This window comes from Neomonachus schauinslandi, chromosome 16, assembly GCF_002201575.2.
Source record: "Neomonachus schauinslandi chromosome 16, ASM220157v2, whole genome shotgun sequence".
NCBI classification, from domain to species: domain Eukaryota; kingdom Metazoa; phylum Chordata; class Mammalia; order Carnivora; family Phocidae; genus Neomonachus; species Neomonachus schauinslandi.
The window spans coordinates 15,097,736-15,111,871 of NC_058418.1; the positions used below are offsets into that span (position 1 = coordinate 15,097,736).

The 14,136-nt window shown below is 40.7% G+C and overlaps 1 protein-coding gene across 1 annotated transcript in view; it reads right to left on the reverse strand.

The window, feature by feature from the left end:
- The window catches only part of LOC110590109 (zinc finger protein 14 homolog), a 525,303-nt gene that overhangs the window by 65,797 nt on the left and 445,370 nt on the right, over positions 1-14,136 (reverse strand). The window lies entirely within an intron of this gene.

Consider the following 14,136-nt stretch of genomic DNA (forward strand, 5'->3'; position numbering starts at 1 on the left):
TGCATGTAAAGTCCTTCCTGACTTTTCTGTTGACCCTCAAACTTTCCTTTGCCCTCCATCGTATCTCTAAGACCATTGTAATCAAGGTTATGACTGATAGGTTTCCTCATACTCTCCCATTGCAGTGATTCCATTTCATAAGCTCCCTTTTCTGGAGATGACTTTTTGGTCTCACAACTGGATTCCAAGTCTGGAAGATAACAAGAAAGCAAATTCCTGCTGCTTCTGTTTACAAGGAGAAATGAAACTTCTGAAGTAAAAACGGTAGAAAAAGTAAAAATTCTTATAAGAACAGAATGGCTTAAACAGTGCTGAAATATTTTGTGCAATTAAAATAAAAGGCACAAGGAGAAAACATAGAATAAGGGGAGTTTATAGGGAGGAAAGTAATTAGAGAAACAGTTTAAGTGTGTGGTTCTTAAACTTTGGAGTGGATTAGAATCCAACCAAGGAAGCTTATAAAATAACAGCAAAAACCATCCCCTGGAAACATTCGATCAAATGTCTGGGTAGATATCCAATCTATGAACAAGTCCTATTACCTCTCCTATTAAAGTTTATCAACTATCTGACCATATCCACTACTATCGCCCTAGGCCAAACCACCTGTCTCTCACTGTAATAGCCTCTTGACTGGTCTCTGTTCTTTGAACTTGGCCCCTACCCTTTGTTCTTCACATAGAAGCCAGAAGAATTCTTTAAAACTGTAATTCAGGGGTGCCTGGGTGGCTCAGTCGTTAAGCGTCTGCCTTCGGCTCAGGTCATGATCCCGGGGTCCTGGGATCCAGCCCCACGTTGGGCTCCCTGCTCAGCGGGAAGCCTGCTTCTCCCTCTCCCACTCCCCCTGCTTGTGTTCCCTCTCTTGCTGTCTCTCTCTGTCAAATAAATAAATAAAATCTTTAAAAAAATGTAATTCATATCACATTACTCCCCTGCAAAAATCTTCTAAGATTTTACCATCTCAGAATAATACCCAAAGTCCTTACTTATTAGGGCCCACAAGACCTTACTCTACATGCGTTTGCCCTTCTCTGATGTCATCTCTTACCACTCCTAATTATTCATTCTGTTCTCACCACAGTGGCTTCCTTGCTGTTCAAAAATGCCAAGCATGTGCCTCTGTGTTTACCTTTTGGAATGCTCTTTCCCCAGATATCTGCTCTCTCACTTCAGTTTTCTGCTCAAATGTCACATTATCAAAACACCCAATATGGAATTGCACCTATATTACATTTATTACTAATGGATATACTATTTTTAAAGTTCCTTGTCTGTCTCCCCCATGCTTAATCAAGGCAATGACTTTGCTTCATTCTCTGCTTTATTTTTAGTGCCTAGAACCATTGCTTGCATATTGATGCTCAATATTTGTCAGCAACTTTAAAAATGCAAATTTTCCTTCATTTATCAATCTCCCCAGATGCTTCTGGTATAGAAAAAAATTTGAAAATACAGCTTAAAACCTTTCAATGGTTTACCCCTTCTACTTCAAATAAAATCCAAATTCCTGTTCACGGACTAAAAGCCCCTGCATGATCCATTCCTTGATTACCTTTCTGACCTCATTTTGAACCATTACTATCTTCAGAAACAATGCTCTAACCTTACTGGCTTTATTTAAGTTCCTGGAACATATCAAATTCTTTCCCATTTCAGACTCTCACGTGCTGTTCCATCTGCGAGAAATGCTCTCTGCCTGGCCAATTCTTTTTTGTCTGAAATGTCCTAACTTAAATGGCAGCTGCTCAGAAAGACTATCCCGGAAAACTCTAATTGAGTCTGTGCTTTATCTTAATCTCTATACTTGTTTCAATTTTTCCAATTCTAGAATTATATTTCATTTGTTTATGTTGGTCTTCCTACTCCTCAAGCTTTACAAGTGTAGAAAAAATATGCCTGTTTATATTCCCCAGAACATAGAAAGCATACACAATATTTTCTTTTTCCCTTTATACATTTTTTCAGGTCTTCCTTCCCAGTACATTCCACTCAAGGCCACATGTTTTATTTCCCAGAAAAGCATCTCTAAAATATTCTAGAAAGAATGACAAGTTTACACAGTAAAGAAAGTTTTAAGTTATTCTGAACAAAGATGAATAGGTATAACTTTTAAATGTAGAAGAACACTATCCAATATGACTGGAGCATGATGCACAGTCTCTTGACAGCACTGCACATAGGCTGTAGAATATAACAGAGGATGATATTAAGAAAGAAAATCAACACAAATCAGCAAAATCAAATGTAAACAGTCTTTAGAAATGAATCAGAGGGGCTCCTGGGTGGTACAGTCGGTTAAACATCTGACTCTTGATTTCAGCTCAGGTCATGATCTCAGGGTTGTGAGACTGAGCCCCCCATTGGGCTCTGCGCTGGGCGTGGACCCTGTTTAAGATTCTCTCTCTCACTCTCTCTTTGCCCCTCCCCTCTCTAAAAATTTTTTAAAAACAGAAATGAGTCAGAAATCCAAGGAAAACATGCTTTTGCTGAAAAGCAGAAAGACATTGTAAACAAAAACAAAAACAAAAAATCCCACACAGCTCAGTTTAACATCAACTCATGTCAGCAAAATTTACTGGGATGAGATATTTGGCTTTTACTTTGTTTTTGAAAGAGAAGCACAATATGGTTTACAAAACACTAGGAAAGAACCCAACTGGAATATGGTAATTAAGGGAACAGTGTAAGGGATCAAATAAATCCAGTTTAGACCCAACTGCTCTCCATGTTATAATAACATGATTAAATTGTTATTTTTGTTGTCATTAAATTAATGGAAGAAAAAATGAGAAAACTGAAAAAGAGGTAATGGCTGAAGATGACAAAATGGAGTCTGAAAAGCAGAAGTCATGTGGGGAGACCTCTTTCATTCTTGCCCCCCTCAACTCCTGCTGAACTGATCTACTAAATTGCTCTTGAATCTGATTCTTATCCCCAATGGCACTAGCAACACTGTGAGAAAGCCCAAAGCACCTCTTGTTTGAACCTCTTGTTTGAACAATAACCTACTCAGTCATGTCCTGAGACCCTTTCTTCTAATCTCCATCTGGCAGTCAAGAATGATATATTAAATATGTAGATTGCATTGTTTCACTGTCCTACTTAAGATTCTTCATTAGCTTGCAAATACTTTGGGGACAAAATTCAAAGATAAGAAATACATATTATATTATGATCAAATACACAAACATAAAACAAATAGGTCATGAAATTATCTTTGCTACATGGGATGCATTTTGATTTTTTTAAAAAATTTTCTCTTCTGGGGGCGCCTGGGTGGCTCATTCATTAAGTGTCTGCCTTCAGCTCAGGTCGTGATCCCAGCGTCCTGGGATCGAGCCCCGCATCGGGCTCCCTGCTTGGCGGGAAGCCTGCTTCTCCCTCTCCCACTCCCCCTGCTTGCGTTCCCTCTCTCGCTGTGTCTCTCTGTGTCAAATAAATAAATAAAATATTTAAAAAAATTTTTTTTCTCTTCTGTTATTTTCTTTAAGAAACAAAACAAAACCAAAATATTTTTTAAAATGCTGCTCATAACCCACAAGTCATTTTTTTTTCCACAAGTCATTTTTTAAAGATTTATTTATTTATTTTAGAGAGGGAGAAAAGGCACATGCGCCAAGTGGGAGGAGGGGCAGAGGAAGAGGGAGAGAATCCTCAAGCAGACTCCCCACTGAACGCGGATCCCGATGATGTGGCTCCATCCCAGGACCTCAAGATCATGACCACAGCCAAAATCAAGAGTCAGATGCTTAACCAACTGAGCCACCCAAGCACCTCTACCAAGTCATTTTTATAACCCCTAGAAGGTTCTTCCTGGCCTAGACCCTGCCAGACTCTTCCAAACTCACACCTGGCATCTGTCCCTCACTAGGCTCCAACTATAAGGGCCTTCTTTGAATACCTCACATTACACCAAGCTCCATCCTCCTATGGCCTTCAGTACACTGTTGCCTCTGCCAGGAATGCTCCTTCCCTCTACCTTCAGCCTCCCTACCTGCTTTACATCCTTTCAGGGCTCACCTGAAACTTCACGTCCCTTTGCTCTTCCTGAAAAGCTGTCCCCAATCCCAGACTCCAGCAATGCTGCACCTGTAATTCTCTCTTATATTAAGACAGCCACTCCACCCACTACAGCCTACAAGAGAAGCCCCCAGAGCTTTGGATGTTGGTAAGACCTCCATATCCTGCTATTAATGCTGGCTTCTCCCAGGAAGGCTTGACTTCCATCAGCTCTCAGTCCAACAATGCCACTACCCTTAGGTTATAATAGGAAGAAGTACTCATCTTCCCCAGAGAAACTACTCCAGGACCAATCCTGGAATTGGGATACCTGGGTATCCCAATGCTCCTGGAAAGCCCTGGTTTCCTGCGTCCTTGTTCAACACTAAGACTCTCATCCTATTCTGGGTCTAGACATCTTTTATTGTGACACAGTATTCTCTTGCACTCTAACCAGTAGGCCTTCAGGAACTCACAGTATACTTTCTGCAAATACTCTGCAACCTCAGCCTCCTTCCCTTCTGTGTGTTCTCTTCACCTCTTGCTCTGTTTGCAACCTTGAGCACACTGCTTCCTCTGAAGCACTATTTTCCTCCACCTCATTCCACCTACCTTCCCCCCACAGTAGACATAATAGACCTTGTGATTTCCAATTATGGCAAGACCCTCAAAATCTCAATTTTGAGTAACCATCCTTTCTGATCACTAACACCCATATTTCCTGATCACTTACTCTTGTACCATCTCTCCAATATTTATCTCCATCTTAAAGACTCCTTTGAAATAAAAACAAAACAACCTCTCCTTTGATTCTACAGTTCACCCTGCAGCTCCTTTTCATTTACTGTACTCCTTCCTGGTAAAACTTCTCAAAAGAGATGTCTGTTATTTCCTGTCAATAATTTCCCCCCCTTTCTCTCCCACCCCCAGAACTTAACATTTTTGTCATATTTCCTTCTAGGCTTTTTTCCTTGCACTTTTATGCAGTTGAAATAGTACTACATATACAAACTTGAATCATACTTCTTTGTCCTAATTATCATAGCACTATTATTAAAAACTTCTAATACATTTTAAAACTCTATTTGTACTTTTGAGAATTCCTCAAATGGGCCCTCAACACTGCCTGGTGAGTTAAGTCACTGTCCCACAACAATTTTTATTGTTGGCTTATTTATTCTCTTTTTAATCCTCTACAATCAGGTTGTCATTCCTCTCATTTCCAAACCTACTCTGTCTGGGTCACCAGTACCCTTTGTCTTGCCAAATCCAATAGCCAGGTCTCATCCTTCATCCTCCTTGACCTCATAGCAGCATCTCTCACAGTTAACCGCTCCCTCCTTGTGTTTGTCATTGGCTTCCAGTCCTCCGCATTCCTGATTGCATCCTAGATCATAGGTTACTTAAGTAACTCCTGAATTTCCTTTGCTGGATCATTTTCCTTTTCCTAGCTAAGTGCTGGAATGCCCCATGGTTTAGCCCCTGGACTTCACCTTGACTTCCATCTAGATCAATTCCCTCCATAATCTCATCTAACCCCATAATCCAGAGATTAACCTCATATTTATTCCTCAGTCCTGACTACCATCCTGCAGGCTTTTAAATGCTTATCTAACTTCTCCATTAAGGATATTTAATGGCCATCTCAAATGCATTACTCTTGACTTCCTTCTGCAAGCTTCCAAATTCTGATGCCTCTTTCTATTTCTAATCCTTCAGCAAATCCTGTCAATTTTACCCTCAAATATAACCAGACTATAACACATTCTCATCACCTTCATATATTAAACCCCATTCCAAGCCACTATTATCTCTAATGTGGAATCCTGAACTAGTCCTCTAACTGATCTTCCTGCTTTCATTCTTATCCTCATTCTAAGCACCCAGAGTGATCTTTAAACAAAGATCCCCTACTCACCTGCACAAAACCTCCAAGGCTTCTTATGCTTAGAATAAAATCTCATTCCTTGCAATGGCCTATGTGGCCTTATGCGACCTGTTCTCTGCCTATTTCTCTGACTTCATCATTAATTTCCACTTTCACTCTCCTCGTTCTAACCACACAACCTTCCTGCCGATCCTCAAATAAGTGAAGTTCAGCATTTCCTCAGGACCTTTGCACTTCTGTTCCATCTGCCTAAACACACACTTTTTTTTTTTTTTTTTTTGGCATGGCTAATTTCATTTAGGCCTCAGTTCAAAATTAGCTCCTCTGGGAGATCATCCCTGATTATCCTAATCTAAGAACACAGCAAGCTCTCAACAAACACTTGCTGGCTGGAGATGCCAACTCAATTAAAAAAGAAATAAGAGAATTATCTCTGGAAGAAACCAAAGGTAGTTTCTTCATTAAAACAAAAGGGGAATATGAGAGAGGAAGAGTGGTAAATGTGAGCTGGAAGGGAAGTTCCTTTGGGAACTCATATTGATATCACCTTCCTGCTGAGACCTTAGACTTCCTTCCACAGGCATTTGAAGAGAGAGCTTCACACAAACATCTCAAAGTGCTGCCATGTCACAGACCAGCTGTATTATCAACAAGAGCTGCTCTTATGTGACTAGCTCTTTATTCACCTGAGCTCCTTCTTCTTGTCATGGCTCTCATCACCATCCAGGGGTCCTTCCCTTGCTCCAATAAAGAAAATACATCTGGTTTAGGGATCGAACATCCAGCTTAAAAGAAATGGGATATGATCATGGTATGGGAGTCCCAGATTCAAATCCAGTCCATTGGTCACCAAAGAGAGACACTGAAGGAAGTGACAGAGGAAAATGTGAAGGTCTGAAGGATGAGAAATAAGAAAGCATACACAGTGAAGCTGTCTACTTCTGTTATCTAGGATGCAAGGGGAAGTTATTCAAATAATAAATGTGTCTTAAAGCTATCAGTGGAAGGGAGGAAGAGAAGGGACAAAAGCAGGGAAGGAAGGTGTCTTGTTTTGCAGAACCAACAGTTCCAGCCAAGGAGACACCTAAGTAGGTGTTTTACCTGATAGCCCCTTGCTAAGTGCGTCTAGCCCAGTAGCCCCTGACGTGAGTCAGGTTGAGCTGGAAGGGAGCTGAGGACCTGCACAGAAGCTCCCCTGAGCTGACCTGAAGTTACCTTTAGCTCACTGTAATACTGAGATGTACTACATGTTGGCTAATTGAATTTAAATTTTAAAAAATACTACTAAGGGGGTGCCTGGGTGGCTCAGTCTTTAAGCGTCTGCCTTCGGCTCAGGTCATGATCCCAGGGTCCTGGGATCGAGCCCCGCATCGGGCTCCCTGCTCGGCGGGAAGCCTGCTTCTCCCTCTCCCACTCCCCCTGCTTGTGTTCCCTCTTGCTGTTTCTCTCTCTGTCAAATAAATAAATAAAATCTTTAAAAAAAAATACTACTAAGATCTCTTCCTATGAGTAGAGTTTTGTGCCATTTTTTGAACATACAATGTACACACTGGCACGTTGAAATGCTGGACATGTGCAACTGGACCAGAAGTGCCCATATGAGCTCCCTGCCCCTGCACCCTGCATAAAAACTTCCTATACTTAGACGAACCATGAGAGACGATGGACTCTGAAAAACAAACAGGGTTCTAGAGGGGAGAGGGGTGGGAGGGTGGGTCAGCCTGGTGGTGGGTATTGAGGAGGGCACATTCTGCATGGAGCACTGGGTGTTATGCACAAACAAGGAATCAGGGAACACTACATCTGAAACTAATGATGTAATGTATGGGGATTAACATAAGAATAAAAAAAACTTCCTATACTAACCCCACAGGGAGACAGTGCTTTCAAAACGATCTCCTGGTTTCCTTACTTGTAACAAGTAATAAAAAGTTCTTTACTTTCAACATTTCCTTGGATTGTGTGCAATTTGCTGCACAACAAGCAGTGAACTACTCGAGTTCGGTTACACTTCTATCTCCAAAAAACTCAAACCTTTCCTTAGGGAATAAAAACCAGAAAATCATAATGACACAGGCAGAAAATATGGGAGACAAGTTCTGAGTATTGTAGGAGATTATCTTACCCAGGGAGATCAGGTTGCTGTAGTTCTCCAACATCACATCCCTGTACAAGTCCCTCTGGGTGGAGTTAAGGCATTCCCACTCCTCCTGAGAGAAGTCGATGGCCACATCCTTGAAAGTCACCAACCACTGAAACAAGTCCATTTATTATTGATGAACATATGACAATGACTTTGAGGTAAAAAGAGGAGGGCATGAAGGAAGGGGATGACACAGTAAATAGGTCATGGCTGAATACCTTGTAACATTAAAGGAAATTAGGTGCCTGAACTATAGTGTCAACATGATCCATGATCACTCCTATTGCTAGAGAGGAAGATAAAATTTCCTATGTAAAATAGGATAATTCTATTATCCAGAAAAATCCAGGAATACAAAAGGCCAGATGAATGTAGCTCTCTAATTAAATGAAATGGTATATGCAGTCACACAGAATATTAAGCTTTCAAATTCTCAAAAAACAATAATTCTCAATAAATATGAGTTCTTTCCTTCTCTTCTCCCCTTGAAAAAAAATGTAAACAAATTTAGTGACATGTTTCCAAATAATTTTTAATAAATCTCTAGGCTAAACATAGAATTTGGGGCGGGTGCCTGGGTGGCTCAGTCAGTTAAGCTCAAGTCATGATCCCAGGGTCCTCGGATCGAGCCCTTCTATGGCGTTCCCCGCTTGGCAGGGAGTCTGCTTGGGATTCTCTCTCTCCCTCTCCTTCTGCCCCTCCTCCCACTCACACACACACATACTCTCTCTCTAAACAAACAAATAAATAAATAAAATCTTTTTTAAAAAAAGAATTTTTTGAAGATTCAAATTCTTCAAGTCACAATATTATGTCACAGAATATAATTGATATTTCCATTTTATGGATGAAATGATCTGCTTATTTGGGAGTATTTCAATTAAGTTCTCTAATGTCTTTGAGCCCTAAGAATCTACAGTTTTCAAGGGAGTAGGCATTTGGCAGATTTTATTTCTACCTCCTTTTGTGCAAGCTGATGGATGCCAATCTAGGTGCTCTAGGAATCACAGACACATTCTGGCCAACTCCAAGGTAAACCTGACTGCTGATCATCCTCTCATTGGTTCCTGGGCGAGAGGGTTGTGGTACATGGAATAACAGCCCCCCAAAGATGTCCACATCTGAATCCCTGAGCCTTTGAATATGTAACCTTATATGACAAATGTAGATGTGATTAGGATCTTTAGATCGATAGATTATCCTGGATTATCTGGTTGGGCCCAATGTAACCATAAGGGTATTTTAAGTAACAGAGGCAGACAGAAGAGTCAGAGAAGGAGATGTGATAATGAAAGCAGAAGTCAGAATGATGATTGCTGGCTCTGAAAATGTAAGGGAGCCATGAGCCAAGGACTGTGGGCAGCCTACAGCAGATGGAAAAATGCAAGCAAACAGATTCTCCTCTAGAACCTCCAGAAGAACACAGACCTACCAACACATTGATTTTAGCCTGTAAAACCAATTTCAGACTTTGACCTCCAGAAGTATAGATAATAAACTTGGGTTGTTTTAAGTCACTAAGTTTGTAATAATTTGTTACAACATCAACAGGAAACTATACAAGAGGCAAGATCTCTTCCTTCTCAGACTTTCGTTCCCCACCCAATCTTAAAAGCCTCACAGAAAATGTCATCACACACTGAGACTTGGAACATCCAGCAGAAATGCTATCACTTCCAAGTGGGAAACCTAGGTTTGTAGAGATCAGTTTGTTATGGGTCCCCTGTAACTACCTCACCAAACCGTTATACTAATACTGCTCTTAAGGGGAGACATTTCTGCTTCCTTAGGGCTCCTGGCAGAAGACTGTGCATATAAAATATGTAGAATGAGCTGGAAAAAACACCTAAACACTGTCTGGTGAGGGGAAAAGCATTTAGAGAATGGAGCTCTTTGCTAGGATCAGTCACTGGAATGGGGAAAATTGGGAAGCGGTTCCCTTAGGCAACTAAGGCAGGCAGGAAATTTGGGGGTAAATAAATCTGGTGTTCACATCACACAACAAATGATTGTGCTCGAAGGAGGAAAAATGAAATAGCAACTCACATGGGGCATGTTTTTTAGAACTGTCAGGACTGATCGGTTTTCTGGGTTCTTCTCCTGGAGATGTGCAGAGTCCAAAGAAGGCAGAGCTAGAGATGGAAAAAGAAGCCATGAGGTCAGGATTGCCTCAGAGCCCACAGAATAAGCACCTTGGAACTACTTTTATTTCACCTCTTTGAGGGAGTTTGGAAAAATCTTAGCCTTCCTTCAAATCCATTGGAATACAGCTGTGGCAGAAGGAATTCATGCCAGATTTTTCCTTAGTCCCCATGATCCTTAACAGGACCTCAGAGGGTGCTAGTTTTCCAGGGTATCTCACACCTTTCGTATAAGGGGCATACCTAGGAAGCCCTGGGGAGCACAGCGTCCCCAGGTATCCCTCCCCAGCACATACATACAAGTATGAAGTGAGATGCTTCGCTCTCACAGCTTAAGGGCTCAATCCCATAAGGCTGCTCCTAACTCCAGAAGCCAAACTGAAATCCCTGGCCATCAGTACTTCTGACCAACCGGCTATAAACTGGGGGCTCCCACAATCTGCTCCTAAGTTTTATACTTTGTTAGGATGGCTCACATAACTCAGGAAGGTACTCTGCTTACATTTATGGATTTATTATAAAGGATACAACTCTGGAACAGCCAAATGGAAAAGATGCATAGGACAAGGTATTGGCAAGGGGAATGCTTGGAGCTTTCCATGCCCTCTCTGGGAACGCCAACTTCACAACAGCTCAATGTGTTCACCAACCCAGAAGCTCATCGAATCTCCTAGTGCAAGAGTTTGTATGGCCCTTAACCTCCGGTGTCACCCACCCCTTTCCTGGAGGTCAGTGGATGGGTTGGAAAGCTCCAATCCTCTAACCACTTAGTCTTTCTGGGAACCCCAACCCCAGTCTGAGACTATCTAGGGGCCCACCCTAGCCACTTCATCAGCATAAATTCAGGGGCTTGTTCTGAAAAATGAAAGACACTCCTATCACTCAGAAAATTCCAAGGGTGTTAGGAGCTCTGTGCCAAGAAAGGGGGATAAAAACCAAATATATTATTATATCACAAATACTACTGCAAAATGTGACATACCAGCAAACAAAAATCCAACAGCATGTTAAAGAAACAATCATAATTAAGTGGGACTTTCTCTGTAATAAAAAGATGGTTTGATATTAGAATGTCCACTTATATAATCCACGATATTAATCGTTGTAAGGAAGAAAATCATACTATCTTCATAAATGCCAAAAAAATTTCATAAAATTTACCATCCATTCCTGATAAGAACATAGGAAATAGGAATTGATGACTATTTTAATGATGGTCGGGAAAACTGACATGAATGGAGCCATTTTAAAATGAAGCTAGATGGACCACTCCAGAGAAACTGCCTTATGCCTCTCCGTTTGAACTGGGTCAAAACCTGTAGACTGGGCAAAACAGCAACTGTTTCAGGCAACTGCTTGAAATGTCAGCAGGAGAACAGATCCTGATCATAAGACTGACGGTTGTGGACTTTCTGAAGAAATAATCAGTAGTCAATCAGTGTATAACCAAGAGTAGTTCAGCTTTTTTTTTTTTTCTCTTAACTCATGTTAAAAAAAAAAAAATCCTTGCTTTCACTCTACAAGTGGGACACTATTTGGTTTCTATCTGAATCTGCACTCCCTGAATTGAAAATTTTTTATCCTAATAAATGCTCATTTGCCTCTCATGGCAGCACTCTATTTCCAGGTTTACATAGGAACAAGGAAAGAATACCCACTACTCTATCACTTATCATTGTATTAGCTATATTAGTCAATATAAAAAGGCAAGAGAAATCAACAAGAGCAACAAGAATAACAAAAGAATAGGCAAACTCCCTCTATGAGATATGACAGCATGCCTAAAAACCCCATGAGTGCAATGAAAGAAAAAAAAACAACTTAGTAAATTAGCAGGATATAAAATTGGCATGAAAAGAAATGACCTTTATATATAAAACAATAATCACATAGAAAATATAATAAAGAAAAGCCACAAAAAGGATGAAATACCTAGGCCCAAGTTTGACAAGAAATGTATAAAACCTGCAAGAAGAAAAACTTGAAATACTCCTGAAAGACCTAAAAATAGATTTGAACAAATGGTTAGAACAGCATTTCTCAACATCTTTTTCCATCACTGCCCCTCTGAAGAGCCACTTTATTTATTTATTTTTAAAGATTTTATTTATTTCTTTGACAGAGAGAGACACAGCGAGAGAGGGAACACAAGCAGGGGGAGTGGGAGAGGGAGAAGCAGACTCCCTGCTGAGCAGGGAGCCCGATGTGGGGCTCGATCCCAGGACCCTGAGATCATGACCTGAGCTGAAGGCAGGCGCTTAACGACTGAGCCACCCAGGCGCCCCTGAAGAGCCATTTTAGACACTTTTTTTTCCTAACTGTCCCCCTCTACCATGAAATTTTAATAGGATAGATATACTATAGTATATGCATTTATGTAAGTATATAATATAAACAGTGTAATCAAATTTTTAACATATTCAAAACCATTCTTTTCTAGAAAAAAGTAAAACAACTGAAAAATTAATTTCTTAAAAACTATTTTTAGTGAACTTAACTTTTACTAGATAGAAGAAACTTTTAACTAGTTGATCTTCATTCTCATACTGTCAACATTTTAACTTCTCAGCATTTGATGTAATTGATGGGTTTCACAATGTTAAACTTTACCCAAGATCTATGATCCTGAAAAATAGCCACGATGAGAGATACCCCCTCAATCTTTATGGACTAGGACACAGCTGAATGAAATCAATCTCCCTTCCCCATATAACTTAGATAAGACTGGAAGATGACCCCTCCCTCCCCTTTTTAACATACAAGGCCAGGCAGAGCCTCCAAATGGCCATTCTTTGTCTCATAAATGACTAGATGAGCTGTTGGACCCCACTGACTAATCTGAACAAAATGTGTGATAACTTCACTTGACCAAACTTTAGTCAGACTTCTCTCCTTCTTCCAGGCCCTTGAACTTTGGCCCACCCTGTATTCTGTGCCAGCATAGGAATACAAACAACCCTCTTAACAATGACTCAAGCCGCTCCCCAGCTGACTGCAGAGAACACAATCTACACAACTGACCACCCACTCATCCCACGCTACCACATCCACTTCTTTCTGGCCTTGTTTACCCTCCTTATAAAAGAAAATTCTTTTCTGCCTGACCTTTTAAATGCCTGCAGGTCTTATGGATGGAATGTTCTCCCAATTACAAGTCTTCCTTCCCTCACTGCAGTGATCCTTTGGATAAAGTCATTCCTTAGCTAAGTCCAAATTTGTCTCTTATGAGACATGTTGAATAACTTTATAGAATAATAAAACATTCTTTTTATTTAATCCTCAAATACCAAGTCAAACACAGAAACATGATCAAACATAAACAACATCCACATGGCAGCCAATGGGCCCATGCAAGGCCACCTCTTGCGATACAACTTCAAGATTGAGCAATCATTTGAGGGCGCCTGGGTGGCTCAGTTGGTTAAGCGACTGCCTTCGGCTCAGGTCATGATCCTGGAGTCCTGGGATCGAGTCCCGCATCGGGCTCCCTGCTTGGCAGGGAGTCTGCTTCTCCCTCTGACCCTCCTTCCTCTCATGCTCTCTGTGTCTCATTCTCTCTCTCAAATAAATAAATAAAATCTTTAAAAAAAAAAAAGATTGAGCAATTATTTGAGAGAAAGGTCTCCATTTACAGCCACCTATTTGCCACAGGAGCACTGATCTTTTTTGGTAGCATTTACCTTGCATACATATATCTTCTGTGACCTCAGTGTCAGTGCTGTTCATGTGATACCCAAGAAATGCCAGTGAGAGAGTAAATAATGAGGAATAAGATTTTGTTGGCTAAACTGAGTTTTGGAGAGTCACAAAACATTACTGTATCTAAGATTTCTTCACTCCACCCCTGCCCAACACCAATTTTCAACCCCTGGAAGGCGGGATCACCCTTATTGAGAATACATGGGCTAAACCAATATATTATAATGAGGTTAATTCTCTGAACATGGATAGGATATTTGATATAT